This window comes from Lethenteron reissneri, chromosome 4, assembly GCF_015708825.2.
Source record: "Lethenteron reissneri isolate LAM-NWPU_2019-01 chromosome 4, ASM1570882v1, whole genome shotgun sequence".
Lineage (NCBI taxonomy): Eukaryota > Metazoa > Chordata > Hyperoartia > Petromyzontiformes > Petromyzontidae > Lethenteron > Lethenteron reissneri.
The window spans coordinates 2,887,340-2,901,402 of record NC_083782.1 but is presented as its reverse complement, the minus strand read 5'-3'; the positions used below and the strand labels follow the sequence as shown (position 1 = coordinate 2,901,402).

Genomic DNA, 14,063 nt, shown 5'->3' with positions numbered 1-14,063 from the left:
TGCAGTGGGACATGCGCATCACGTAGTCAGTAAATTTTGTTCCAGAGATATAACATAGAAGACGGATGGGATGCTGGCCAGTGGCGCAGTAACCACATCATCAGCTCAGGAGGTGCGGAAATCGGTCACGTGGGGCGACAGTATTAGTTTTGGGCAATTTTGCGGAAGCCAAAAACGTTTCCCCTCTAATTACATCAAAATAAAAACGTGGAACGTAAATGAAAGCATTATCTTCAAAATAAAAAAATGTACCGCGTTTAATTAAAAATAAAATAAACCGCGTTTAATATTGTTTGGTTATTTGACACGGTTGTCCAAAATAAATCGCATGGTGGTTGTCAAGAGGGCCCCAAATCGTAGCACTGGCCACCGTGGGGAGAGGAGCAAGGCACCACCTGCCTGCCCCCACGCTCGTTACGCTACCGGTGCTGGTAGTGGCTAGGAACGTGCTCTGTAATCCAGCACTGTGGGTGTGGTGGATGGCACAGCTGCTGTGCAACTCCCTGTGGGCGTACAGGTGCCATACCCTGGCTCGCCTGGAAACGGCGATACACCAACTTGTTGAAGTCACCTGTCCCATCTGAATATGGTAGCGTTTGCCCCTAGCCTGGTTTCTTCCCACATGTAAAACACTCATTAATTGGACGATTATCCTTTCATATATAGAGAGGACCACAGAGCTTGGAGGCCGTTCATAAATGACGTCACGCGATTTTGGACGATTTTGGACACCCCCCCCCCCTCGTCACACGGCGTCACAAAAAGTAAAAAATGACGTCACAAAGCACTGCCCCCCCCCCCAAATAAAACATGCTTCAAATCGCTTTAAACTATTGTCATTGTAGTGCATATTTAATGTGGCGCTGCACTCTGATGTTGTAGGAGAAACATGTATTAAAAAGTCTATTTAATTAAGTAGAACATGTTGTCTATATTTATTTAAAGTTGCGCATTTTGATGTGACGTCACATTTCTCACCCCCCCCCCCCCCTCGTAACACATCGTCACAAATGTCTGACCCCCCCCCCCTAGGTGCGTGACGTCATTTATGGACGGCCCCTTGGGACATTTTTGCTAGCACCGGCTCACTGCCTGACTGCTGCCTTCCCACTGGTATGTCCTGTATGTTGAACTAATTTCTCACCGTACGTAGGCGCGGGGGGAAGGACAACAAACTAAACACGAAAAGCATGCGTTATCAATCTAGATCAGTGGCTTCGTAACATCGAAAGGAAGAGTGTTCCAGACGGCCGCAGGAGTGCTTCTTGCAAGAGCACAGCGAGGATTATATCGGAGTTCGCGTGATGCTTTGCGCTTCCTGACGAGATCAGTTAAGGTATTGTGGGTTTATTCGTTCGACTGACGATGCCTTCTCATTTGAGTCCGAGTCTCTCTCGCCGAGAGTGAGCGAATGCCGTGCAGCGCCGCGTTACAAGTCGACATTATTGGCAGAGGACAAGAAGGAGTTTTCGAGACTGAATTTTCCAGGTAAGGTCTGACATACACGAATCTAAAGGTACACACATTTTTTTAATCATTCAGCACACATACTCTTTGGTTCTTTCGGTAAAGTCACGTCGGTGAATAAAAATATTTTATTTTATTATTTTATTTTTCTTATTTTTTATATATATATTTTATTTTCACCTACGTGACTTTACCGAAAGAACCAAAGACAATGGATCCTTGCAGTCACGAAAACTTGAAATCTAGAAGCATTCAGTAATAATCTTTTTTAAATACTTATTTCGTCGTAGATGTATGCCTGTACACGTGTATAGTAGTGTACTTGGTGCAGTCGCAAACTGCTGTGGTCGAAGTGGTGGGCAGGAGAGGGCAGTGCAGCAAAATAATTAGTACTGTACAGTACTTTCTATGCTCCCACAGCGATGTTCCCCGCCTTCACCACCGACACGCATTGACCAGCGTAGAGAAGGATGGTAAACAAAAATAATAATAATGACGCCCTGTCATCCAGCAGCGGTGAGATAACTCTGTCACAAGCGACTGCACGAGAACAAAAGACACATCACGTGCAGTGTGATTGTGCACTTCATTTGCCATCGTGCAGCGTCTGTGCGACGAACATTGTTATTCTCCATAATGCAGGGTGTTTACTGGTCCGTCGAGTAGGGAGGGGCTGGGTGGGGAGGGATGGGCTGGGTGGGGAGGGAGGGGCTGGGTGGGGAGAGGCTGGGTAGGGAGGGTGGGGCTGGGTGGGGAGGGTGGGGAGGGGCTGGGTGGGGAGGGTGGGGCTGGGTGGGGGGTGGGAGGGGTGGGGAGGGGCTGGTCACCCCATGGTGCCCTTATAAAACTCAACGTTTAACCTACTCACGCCGGCTTGTGCCCGCCCTCACAGTCGGGCATATTTGCGGAATACACCACGCCGCCGTTGACCCTGGCCATTGACCGAGCAACCCAACGTTCCTATCAGCTCCCTCCGCAGGAATGTGTTTACTGGGTTAGATCGCGTAAATATATAAATGTGTCGTTAAAACCCGCCACCACCCGACACAGCCAACGAGTAAGGGTTGTCACGTAAACAGAACGTGGCCAATTCGTCACTAGTACAGCACACAGGTTGTCGCCTGAAGAAGCTAGTTGTAATTACTGGCGAAACGTCGTACTCAGGTTGTAAATGTTGTGGCTTGGCTCTCGAACACACCGGTGTGCTGTACTAGCACACTACACTATACACTACACTATACACTACACTACTATACACTACACTATACACTACATTATACACTACACTACTATACACTACCCTATACACTACATTAAACACTACACTACTATACACTACATTATACACTACTTTACACTACACTGTACACTGCATTATATACTACACTACTATACACTACACTTTACACTACTATACACTACACTACAATACACTACACTATACACTACACTACACATTAGTGCTGTACTAGTGACGAATTGGCATGTTCTGTTTAACGTGACAACCCTTACTAGTTGGCTGTGTCGGGTGGTGGCGGGTTTTAACGACACTTTAATATATTTACGCGATCTAACCCAGTAAAAACACCTCTTATGGATGATATTGGTCGCGAAAGTCAACGTGTTAAACATTACTACTCTCATTATGCAGAACGAGTGGGAAAGTGCTGCCCTGCATAGGATGGACGCGGAGCTCGCTTGCACGGCATCTCAGATGCAGCTCCTTGATGTCCGCTTCCGCGGGCCGATGGCTTCACAATGCAACCTCGCTCTGCGAGAGATGCGAACGGATGTCTCTTCTCGTGACACAATGGGGATAACAGTGACGGCTCGGGAATATGTTTCATTCGTTTGTTTAAATACTTTTGTACAGCCAAATTTATTGAAATGACCGAACGCCGCACGCCAGGTCACCGTTGTAACAATTGCTGCGGTTGGGCGTGAGAAGAGGAGGAGAGGAGAGGGAAGAGGGAGGGGTGAGGATTTTCAAAGGTTGGAGAATTCCAAGTCGAGCATTGAATGGGGGTGGTGGTGGTGGTGTTGGGGGTGTAGGAATAAATCGAAGGCAAGGCAATGGCGCGCCCTTGGTGTGATTACGACCGCTGTTCAGTTCTCTACCCATCGCCAAAGTCGTCGCCGTTCTCGTCGTCGACTTCGTCATAATTCCCGACGCACGTCAATCTTGACGGATCGCTTGACAGCTTGCGGAAGAAGCCGAGCGTTCGACTCCATCGTTTGTATTCCCCAAGACAGACAGACAGAGAGAGACACATTTTTTTACGTTCATATTCGTATACACGCGAGCTTCGGAATAAGACGCAACACCCAGGCCACGATATATTTTACGATTTTTTTTTAAACATATATTAATATACTTTTCTTTCACGCACCGTCATCGCCATAGTGTGTATCGAATTCAGTTGTATTAGATAGCAAACACTGAAGTGTATTAATACACCGGCGTAAAACGGTGTGGACAAATAGATATTCTACTCCGGCATACATACCCACTACAGTATATATAATGTATATATAAACTACAGTATATATAGACTGTATATAAACTACAGTACATGTATAGTATATGTATACTGTAGCACTGTAGTGGGCCAGGCAGTGAAGACGACGCGAATTCCAGCGGCAGCATCTTCTCTCTCTCCTCTCGTAAGTAGGTCACTCGTGTGATGTGTGAGTGTGACAGACACACTCACTAACATGATGTGTGAGTGTGACAGACACACTCACTAACATGTAATGTGAGTGTGACACACACACACTCACTATCATGTAATGTGAGTGTGACACACAGTCGTGTCGTATGAGACACACACACACAGTCGTGTCGTGTGAGTGTGAGACACACTCACAGTGGTGTAATGTGAGTGTGAGACACACACAGACACAGTCGTGTAGTGTGAGTGTGACACACACACACAGTGGTGTAATGTGTGACACATACACACACACACAGTCGTGTAGTGTGAGTGTGAGACACACACACTAACATGTGAGTATGAGACACACTCACACTCACTAACATGTAATGTGTGTGTGAGACACACACACACAGTCGTGTAATGTGAGTGTAGCAAGTGAGTGTGACACACACAGAGTCCTAATTTGCCTGAATAACGTGAATGTGTCGAAGGTTTAGACGGCGGTCACATCTCATCGTCGACTGCTATGCAAATGCATTGAAGGTAATGTCACCAAAGCAATGGGATGTTACGATGTTCATGATGATGATGGTATTCGTGGTGGTGGTGATGATCCATTGAGCATTCTGCTGTACGGGTTTGCCACGGGTATGCATCGGTTGACAATTCGAAGATCATGTAAGGTTGTGGATGCCGCATTTCTTACATATATATGTATAAATACGTACTATAGTGAATTAATGAGAATATCCGTCAACCACGCGTTGATATTCGCACGCGCCGCTTTGAACATTACCCGTAACAATATACACGCGTTGCCAACGGAATGAATACGTTACTGATGTTCATGTCGATTGTGTCTTAATGCATAACCATCGCCGTGTCATGTGTGTATATATACTAACAATCATTTATCAAAACACTGCTAGATGAAGGCCTCTTACCTACGTCGTGCCTGTTATGGGGAGGGGGGCTTGTTGACCATATTTGACCACGCTGCTCTGTACGGGTTGAAGGTGGTAGAGGGGGTTGGGGTGGGTTACCTTTTCATTTCAAATATCACTCGTGGGTTCCAGGAATCGAACTCAGGTGGCCGAGCTCAGAGCAACGTGTGCTGACCTCAACGTGCGGGTCACCCCGCGGTGGCGATTATTGGGCATCCCTTAAATCAACTCAGCCTTAAATGTGTACCCGGTGCGGTGTGTAAATATCAGCATGGGGGGGGGGGGGGAGACAAAAACGTCCTGGGGTGGTGTTATCCACACAACCCCATCAAGAGTCCTTGCCGGCCTTCATAGGGGCTCACTAAAAGCAGCTGTCCCAACAGCCTGTTAAAAGGCTACACGGGGAAACTGTGTGATTTGTTTGTATATGCGTGAGATAAAGAGGAAATTAATGCATACGCTGGTGTGAAATTGGTAAATGACGAAGTGCTTTCTGAGCCACTGGGTAGACTTAAAATAGTGTGTGTTTGTTTTTTCCACAGTATGTAGACTATGTTAGCAGCTGAAACGTGGGACTTCAAATGAAATCTATCAGGAAGTCTGTGACAAGCAAATGAAATAGGAGGGAACACTTGTTCTCGTATTATCGTAATATCAAAGAGCATGCACAATATGAAGCTGTCAAAATGTGGGCCAATATTTTACATAAACGTGACAAGGTACATACCACTACAATCGCAAAATCATCGTTCCGGTATGAGCAGTACCTTGATGGCCATTGCCTATTGTAAGTGGGATGTAATTTGCGTCGTGTTATGCTTGACAGCCTATTGCCAATCCACTGCTGGATGAAGAAAGCCATGGTGTTTGATGGCCATCACTTCGCCATGCTGGGCAGTGCGGCTTCGTGTAGGGAAATGGGGGGGGGGGCAGGATTGGTTGAGATGTCACTCGCAACTGATGTTAGCCGTGGTCAGGAGTCGAACTCAACATACTCCATGTGTATGTATGTTGAAGTTATTTCTTACCGTACGTAGCCAACCGTGCTAATCGGAGGAGGTGCGGGGGAAGGACAACAAACTAAACGCAAAAAAGCAGTTCTAAAGAATGAGTTTATAATCCGTATGGGTTCAAAGTGCAGCGTGCTAACCACCGGACCACCATTCCACGACCCATAATCTGATTGAAAATGTCTAATGTTATTGTCACAATGCCAGTAATGCCCTCCAGAGCAGTGCTACACTGAATATATCACGCTAGGCGGTGGAACAGTGATACGGCTGTTAGCACGCGCTGCGTTATGAACCTGGCGACCCGAGTTCGATTCCCAGCCACGGCTCGCATCAATGGTGACTGGCATCTCAATTGATTCTGATCTCTTCCCCGCACACTTCGCCAAACTCACACTGACCAGTGTGGTGAAGTATGGAACAAAATCCCCCATGACCGGAGGAAAACCTTCTTATCATTGATGGATTTTAAATTAATGGAATATAATTCTCACGACGTTTCGGCCACCTGAAGACGGCTGCTTGCGTTGTGGCCGAAACGTCGTGATAATTATTTTATTATGTTTTATTTTTATTATTTTATTATTTTCCTTCTACGTGACTTTACCGAAAGAACCAAGAAGAAGCATATAACCTGTTATAGGTGTAGAATGATTGAACAGGTTTTTGAAATCAGGCCAATGAGCATGTTTTCTGCATCACCCATGTTCATGATGGTAGCTGTGTTGTTCTGACATTTCCTGAAAGATAACACATTTCTGAACAAGTAGCATTGCCCATGCATTCACACGGTATATATGACTAGATTGAACTGCAATCCAAATGGATGCCTTGCTACTCATTTCCCATTTACACTTGCTGGCCCACTTTCAATCAAATCAACAATAACAATATTGACATATCACCAACAATAAGATTATTGTCCATATCAACAACAATAATGACATATCAACCTCAACAACAATAAGATTATTATCCATATCAACATCAACAAAAATATTGACATATCAACAATAATATTCACATATCAACCTCAACAACAAGATTATTGTTTATATCAACAACATCAACAACAATATTGACATCAACATCAATCGGATTGTTGTTCATATCAACAACGACCATATTGACATATTAACCTCAACAACAACAAGACTGTTGTCCATATCAACAACATCAACAACAATATTGACATATCAACAACAATAATGCCCCTGACTGAACCCACACCCCCCTTCTGGGGAAGTCTCTGAAAAAGCATTGATTTGGAATCAATTTAAACTCCCAGTCATTAAGAGGTTGATTAATTTCACCCGATCACGTGGTCGTCTATTGCTATCGCCGAACACTATTCCAACAACATGTTTTAGTGAAAAATAAATACGTTCAACAGCTGTCTGGGCAAGCGGCGCAATTATTACCCAAACTCACTAGGCGTGGGGCAGTATGGGCGGGGGGGACTTTGTCCAGCAATGAATTGACAAAGAGGGCTATAATCCAATATTACAATAGCTATTCCGCACACATCTTGGGTGCTTGACAATTAATCAATGACATGAAGGTCATAGTCTTGCACATAAAGGCAGACATCGTTCAGACTTAATAAAAGTGCGTGGGCCTTGGGCACTTATACGTGGCTGAAAGTGATGATGATGATGAGTATGGCTGATGGTCGCGAATAGTAACCGATTAGCAGCCAAGGAACGAAACGCGTCCTCGAGGAAGGCCACTGAGCAGTATGAAGTCAGCTCGTTCGTGGGTTCACTGTCACATCGCATGGTCGTGAGAGATCGTAGGATGTGATGATCGGGGGGAGGGGGGCAGCCCTTAATCCAGCAGTGAATTGATCATGGTTGATAATGATGATGAAAGTAGATTTCAGAGTGACACATGGCGTTGCAAGTGCTTCGGATTGTTTTTCTTTCTTCTTCGTTTTTGGCTCCAACACTGCAGCTGGCTATTAATTCCGGAATTGATTCAGCGCCAGCGTGTGGCGGGGATGGCCGTTCTGGCTGGCTGGGGAATGCTCTGTGTTTGTCTCTGAGCCCTTGCGCAGTCTGCATGACAATGAGGGTGGCGTTCCGGCATTGGGGGGAGTGGGTGGGAGGTGAGGAGAAGGAGTTGCGGGGGGGAGGGTTGCAGTGCGTGGGAGAGAGAGGAGAGAGAGAATAGGCCCTCTCGGGCAAGGTCTGACGTCACCCGCGCACAAAGGAACCCGCAGCCCATGTTTTTGGACGCGCACGTGAACCACGTGGACAGGGCAACCCGCCTTCAGAGACCGACATTTCACTTGAACGCGTAGGCTTTCGCGACCAATATCATCCATAATACGTTGTTGGTTTTTTTGGCTTCGATCGCGTGAATATATAAATGTGTCGTTAAAACCGCCACCACCAGACAACAGCCAATTCGTAAGGTTTGTCACGTAAACAGAACGTGCCAATTCGTGTACTAGTACAGCACACCGGTGTGTTGGAGAGCAAATCCACAACATTTGCGTTTCCCCAGTAATTACAACTCGCACCATCAGGAGGACAGCCAAAGCGGTGTGCGTCCGTGCGCATGCGCGTGCGTGTGTGTGCACGTGCTCAAAATTCACAAGGTCCACGTAATGAAATCATGACATGGGTAAATTGTTAGCTCAGCCCGTCATTCATTCGCGGTCAATAAAATCAGAATCGTTATCATTAGCGGCAGGCTGCAGCAGCAGCTGTGATCGATCCACTGCTGGATGAAGGACTCTGCACATCGCCGATCCCACTAATGCCATGATCTTGCCTCCCTCGTCTCCTTCCATGCCCCTCTCATCCTCTCTCTCTCTGTACCTCCTCCAACGACCCAATCCTGTTTTCGGTTCGTCTCCCTCCTTGCTCCCCTCTACTGGAATCAACTTCCCCTGTACATGAGGCAGCTCTGTCCATAGACTCAACACTGCCCATAGACCCAACACTGCACCATAGACTCAGCACTGCACATAGTCTTAACACTACACCATAGACTCAACATTGCCCCATAGACCCAACACTGCACCATAGACTCAACACTACCCATAGACTCAGCACTGCCCATAGACTCAACACTACCCATGGACTCAGCACTGCCCATAGACTCAACACCACCCAAAGACCCAACACTGAACCATAGACTCAACACTGCCCATAGACTCAACACTCCCATAGACTCAACACTGCCCATAGACTCAACACTGCCCATAGACTCAACACTGCCCATAGACTCAACACTGCCCATAGACTCAACACTGCCCATAGACTCAACACTGCCCATAGACTCAACACTGCCCATAGACTCAACACTGCCCATAGACTCAACATTGCCCATAGACTCAACACTGTATTATAGACTTAGCACTGCACTATAGATTCAATACTGCACCTATAGACTCAACACTGACTGCCCTTATACATTGAGCATTTCTTTAGCAGCGTACGTAGCCAACCGTGCCAATCGGTGGTGCAGCTAAAACCGGAGGAAAAAGAAATAACACATACAAATACAAGCATTAATTTATCTTCATGGAATGTCCACAGTCATCGTGCTATTGATGGGGCTGGTCCCTGCCATGGGGATGTGCAATTTCTACAACGAGATCAGGAACACAAATCGAGGGTGGAAAGTATCTCAAACACTCTTTTGAGCAAATAAAAAAAGCACTCGTGACTGTTTTGACACCCAGAGACGCTATCCATACAGCAGACCCCCTAGACAGTTCAATTTTCTACGAGTCTTGTCAACAAAGTGTGCCTGCTGTAGTGGCACTACTTGTCCAATTTACTCGTGAATGGGGAAGATTGGAAGGACATGAACAAGTGCCCTGGCCTTGTCACTCCCCGGTGGATAAGTCACTGGGGACACAGACACACACACACGCGCGCAAGCCGAGCGGGCCTTTTCGCGACTGCGGCATGCAGCTACCGCTTGTTGCAGGGGGCACGATGTCCGTACGTCTCGATTTCGAAGATGCTGCCAAGCACGTGGTCTGGAACGTCGAACGTCACGTCCCCTGTGACACGTGGTACAACCCGGACAAGTTATCAGCCACATCGACATATTAATTTCCTGCATTATTTTTTTAATTCTCATTTTATTATACTTAGACACACTACAACCCTTTCCCAATTAACGGCTGGATGAAGACCTCCCCACAGTTTGTTGGTTATGGGATTTTTTTGTTTGTTGATCATACTTCACCAAACTGGCCAATGCAGGTTGGTGAGCGCCACTCGTGTTTAGCCATGGCCAGGAATTTAACTACTGTATCTATATAAACTGTAGAGCATCTTACATAACTCACCAATAAAGCGTACACGAGACACGAATTAGAACAACTGATTGAAAAAATAAATATTTGAAATGTAGTTAAAATGGTTTGCTTTCCACTTAAGCGCAGCTAATGCAAAATTATATTAATGAACTGAAGTAAATTTGGATTTTAAGTAATTGGGAAAGTTACGTCTACAAATAAGTATAGGTCAAAACCCACTTTCACTCTTGTCTAGAAATGGGTCGTTACTCAAAGCATTATTAATTTTAATCAAAAGGCGGTGTTTGCTGATGATGATAATGATGACGAAACATTTTCATGCGATGCTTAAAAAAAACCATCAACCAACCACTATACCATCAGCCAGCAGCATCGATCCCATCCGTTGGAAACAATTAGAAATGTAATGTCTAAATAAATATATCTTCACCAAGAACATTCAAGCTAAATAAAAAACACTTACAGTAATCTCGTACTCAAATGAAGCGAGCATTGCAGTGGTGTCGATCTCTTGTTTACAGCTCCGAGCCAGAAGTGGAAAATCCACATTTCTATGTCAGGGCTGAGTCTATCTATAGGAAAACTACTGGTTGACTTCCGCACAAAGTGGTCATTATTTTATCGACCCCACAGGGATGATGGGCTGAGTCATCCCCGCACCCCCAACCAGCGTTTGAACTCTGAATGGCGAGTCGCCGCTCACCCCCCGACCGCTGACCAACGTGGCTGGCAATACAAACTTCCCATTGGACCTTTAAATGACATCCAAATAATGACAGGTAGGATGAGTGTGCGCGCAGCCCACCCAAGAAGTGCGATATTTCACAATGTCGTCAAGGCGCCGCTATGGAGTGACACTGACCACGCTAATCACGAACGAGGTGGGGTGTCCATTGCCGAGCTAATTTCCACGCTGCGCCAGCAGCTCTTTGTGAAGGCAATTACCGAGCCTGGATTGTGTGTGTCACGTGGCCAGAATATGGCACGGATGGGCACAGCGGTGTGGCGTCTCATGATTAAATTGCGAGTTAGGGCCCCGGCAAGGGTTCAACCCAACCCATCATCTCTCTGGAGTTGTTTAGACAGACAACAATCACTCGATAGAAATTAAACATGGGCTGCCCCGTGTGGAGGTAAACTGGTCCTTGCCGTGGGAATATGGAATGTTTACCCACTGGTTCAGCACCAACAGTAGCCAAAAACTCATTGTAGCATTAGGACGATATGTCCCATGTGCACACACTTGGATGCAAGATGCTGAGCTTACAAAGGTATAGGTACAGCCCTGCAATTGCTTACTCACACCACTGCTGGTAGAAGAGGGCCTTTGCTATGGGGAGCAGTAGAGAGCCTCTCTAGTGGGTAGTTTGGTCTACTCTTCCATGCTGGCCAGACGCCTTAGAAGAGGTAGGAGTACACACACATGCATGAAACTTGCACCATTGTTTCACTGCCATGCCATCAGAACGAATAAAGGTTATGGCTAACCCTAACTGAAACCGGCGACCTAATTACACAATGACAGCATCCGTACTTTAGGTGCTTACAATTAATTGCATTCCTAAGAAATGTTAAGTATTGTAAAGAAAAACCACAGATTAAAAAAAATCCCATTGGTGCCTGTGGGGAGTTATGCATCACCACTCACACACCCACGAAAGCATTCAGGATAAAGGCAGAGAGAGCATACATTTTATTGGGCCTGAGACAAAATGTCCCGAGTGTCAATTGTGATGGCATGACGGGGATTCGCGGCCCCATCGTCTCCGCGAGCGAGACGGCAACGCGCAATTGCAGCGTGGGCATTTTTATGTTCGCTGTTGTAAATTATCCATGCACGCACCCGACGCGTTGCCTTCGACGCATCACGACGCTCACGGGCGGCAAACCTGCGCCGCGCTCGCGTGCCTCGCGACGCCGTTCAATGTCGCCCTTCGAATGCGCGCACAGAAGCACCGTCCATCGATGCCGGCCCCACACGCGCGTTACCCTACTGAGACTTGCCTTCGGTGCCCTTGCACAGTAAACACGGGACGTTGTTGTTGTTGATGTTGCCGATAATGGGCCAACGTCGGCCCAATGGGTTCCAGGCACGTGCCAACGTCGGCTCATCGTTGATTCAACGTTGGGTGAACGTTGAGCCAACGTTGTTACACCGTTGACTCAAGGTCGGGTGAACGTTGAGCCAACACTGGCTCATCGTTGACTCAAAGTTGCATGAACGTTGAGCCAACGTTGGCTCAACATTTACTCAACATTGGGTGAACGTTGTGCCAACGTTGACTCTATGCTGGTATGTTTACTGGCTAGAGGCACACACTGAACATCTGTAAAAACTGCTGGACATCTGTGAAAAAGAGCTTCAGAGCTCATCGGATTCCTCCAGTAACAAATAGGGACTCTGAATGGCGAGGACTCACTAACGACCCACTTTGGAGCACTGGCTGAATCTGATGAGAGTGGTTATCCACTCCCGCAACGTGAATACGAGACGGCGGCCCTGAATGAACAACGTCGCGAGGCGGTCCTTGAAGAGCCGCGCGTGGCTCACGAGAGTTGTCGACGACCCCTGGTCGAAAGGGACATCCAATATTTTGTTCCTGATCGAACATTTTTTTTCTCTGTTGTAATATTTCACTTTGCCCCCCCACCCCCTAGAAGCCCCCCACTCACCCCCATGTAAAAGCAGACACTGCTGGCAGACGCTGCACGTAACGATGAGCAGAATTCGCAGGATTTAGCAGAACTTCGTTGTGCATTCTGCATGAGCCGGCGAACTGCTCACGACGTTTAATTGCGTGGGAGAACCGTTTAAAAAAAATAAAATGTATTCCATCAAGGGAAGCTGCCGCGAGCACAGGACGTGGGCCGGATTGAGCGCTTGGTTACACTTTACTCTGAAGGGGGGGGGGGGAGGGGGTGGGAAGCTGTCGTGGTGTAAACGGTGAGCAGTGCACTGGACTTGCGATCCAGAGGTCCGCACCGGTACAACTCCATCTCCCGCAAGTTTCTTAAAATCCCCGCGCGTCTGCAGACCTGTCCGTATTGGACGGGCACGCCGCAGTGGGTCGATCAGCAGGTTGCGGTGTTGTGGTGGGGTGAAGCGTGGACACACTCCCACCTCTTCCCAGACCTTCTGGCCAGTGTGGAAGAGGAGATCACAAACCACAGTGCTGGGGTTGCCTTAGTGGCGGCCCTTCCACAAGCAGTGACGTGAGCAAGGGCATTGCAGGGCCGCACCCTCTATTGTGTGGACCCCGATTCGAAATATGGATTTACGCTGCCGTTGTGGGCAATTTTTATCTCAGGCTATTGTGCTGATGTACACACTCTGTCAAAACAGGCACGGCACCGCGTTCACAATGATCTTCCATTGCAGCCATACAGATGGCTCCGGCAAAATTCTGTTAGCGAGCACATTATGAAGGGTGGCTCGGCACGCAAGGGAGTGGGTGGCCAGCGCCACTCCCGGCCGCCTTTGTCTTCCCAGTGGCGATGTTTTGCGCAACGCAGTAGGCGCTCGTTTAAGGTTGACTCGACCTAGGGGAGGCCCAGAGGACCGATTCAGATCATCGTCACTGTTTATGATCCTGAGTGGGAATGGAACTCGGGTCACCTGGGTTCGTAGCGCAGCGCGCTAACCGCTACACCCCATGCAAGCACGCGCTCATATACACGTTAGTCCCCACCTGAATTGACATGA

The 14,063-nt window shown here is 47.3% G+C and overlaps 1 protein-coding gene across 1 annotated transcript in view; it reads left to right on the top strand.

The window, feature by feature from the left end:
- The first annotated feature begins 3,531 nt into the window (after positions 1-3,531).
- LOC133349227 (phospholipid phosphatase-related protein type 4-like) overlaps positions 3,532-14,063 on the top strand; it is a 28,880-nt gene continuing 18,348 nt past the window's right edge. The window contains exon 1 of the mRNA XM_061562550.1: positions 3,532-4,131. The gene's annotated coding sequence lies outside the window, so the exon portion shown is untranslated. The remainder of the gene's footprint in view (positions 4,132-14,063) is intronic.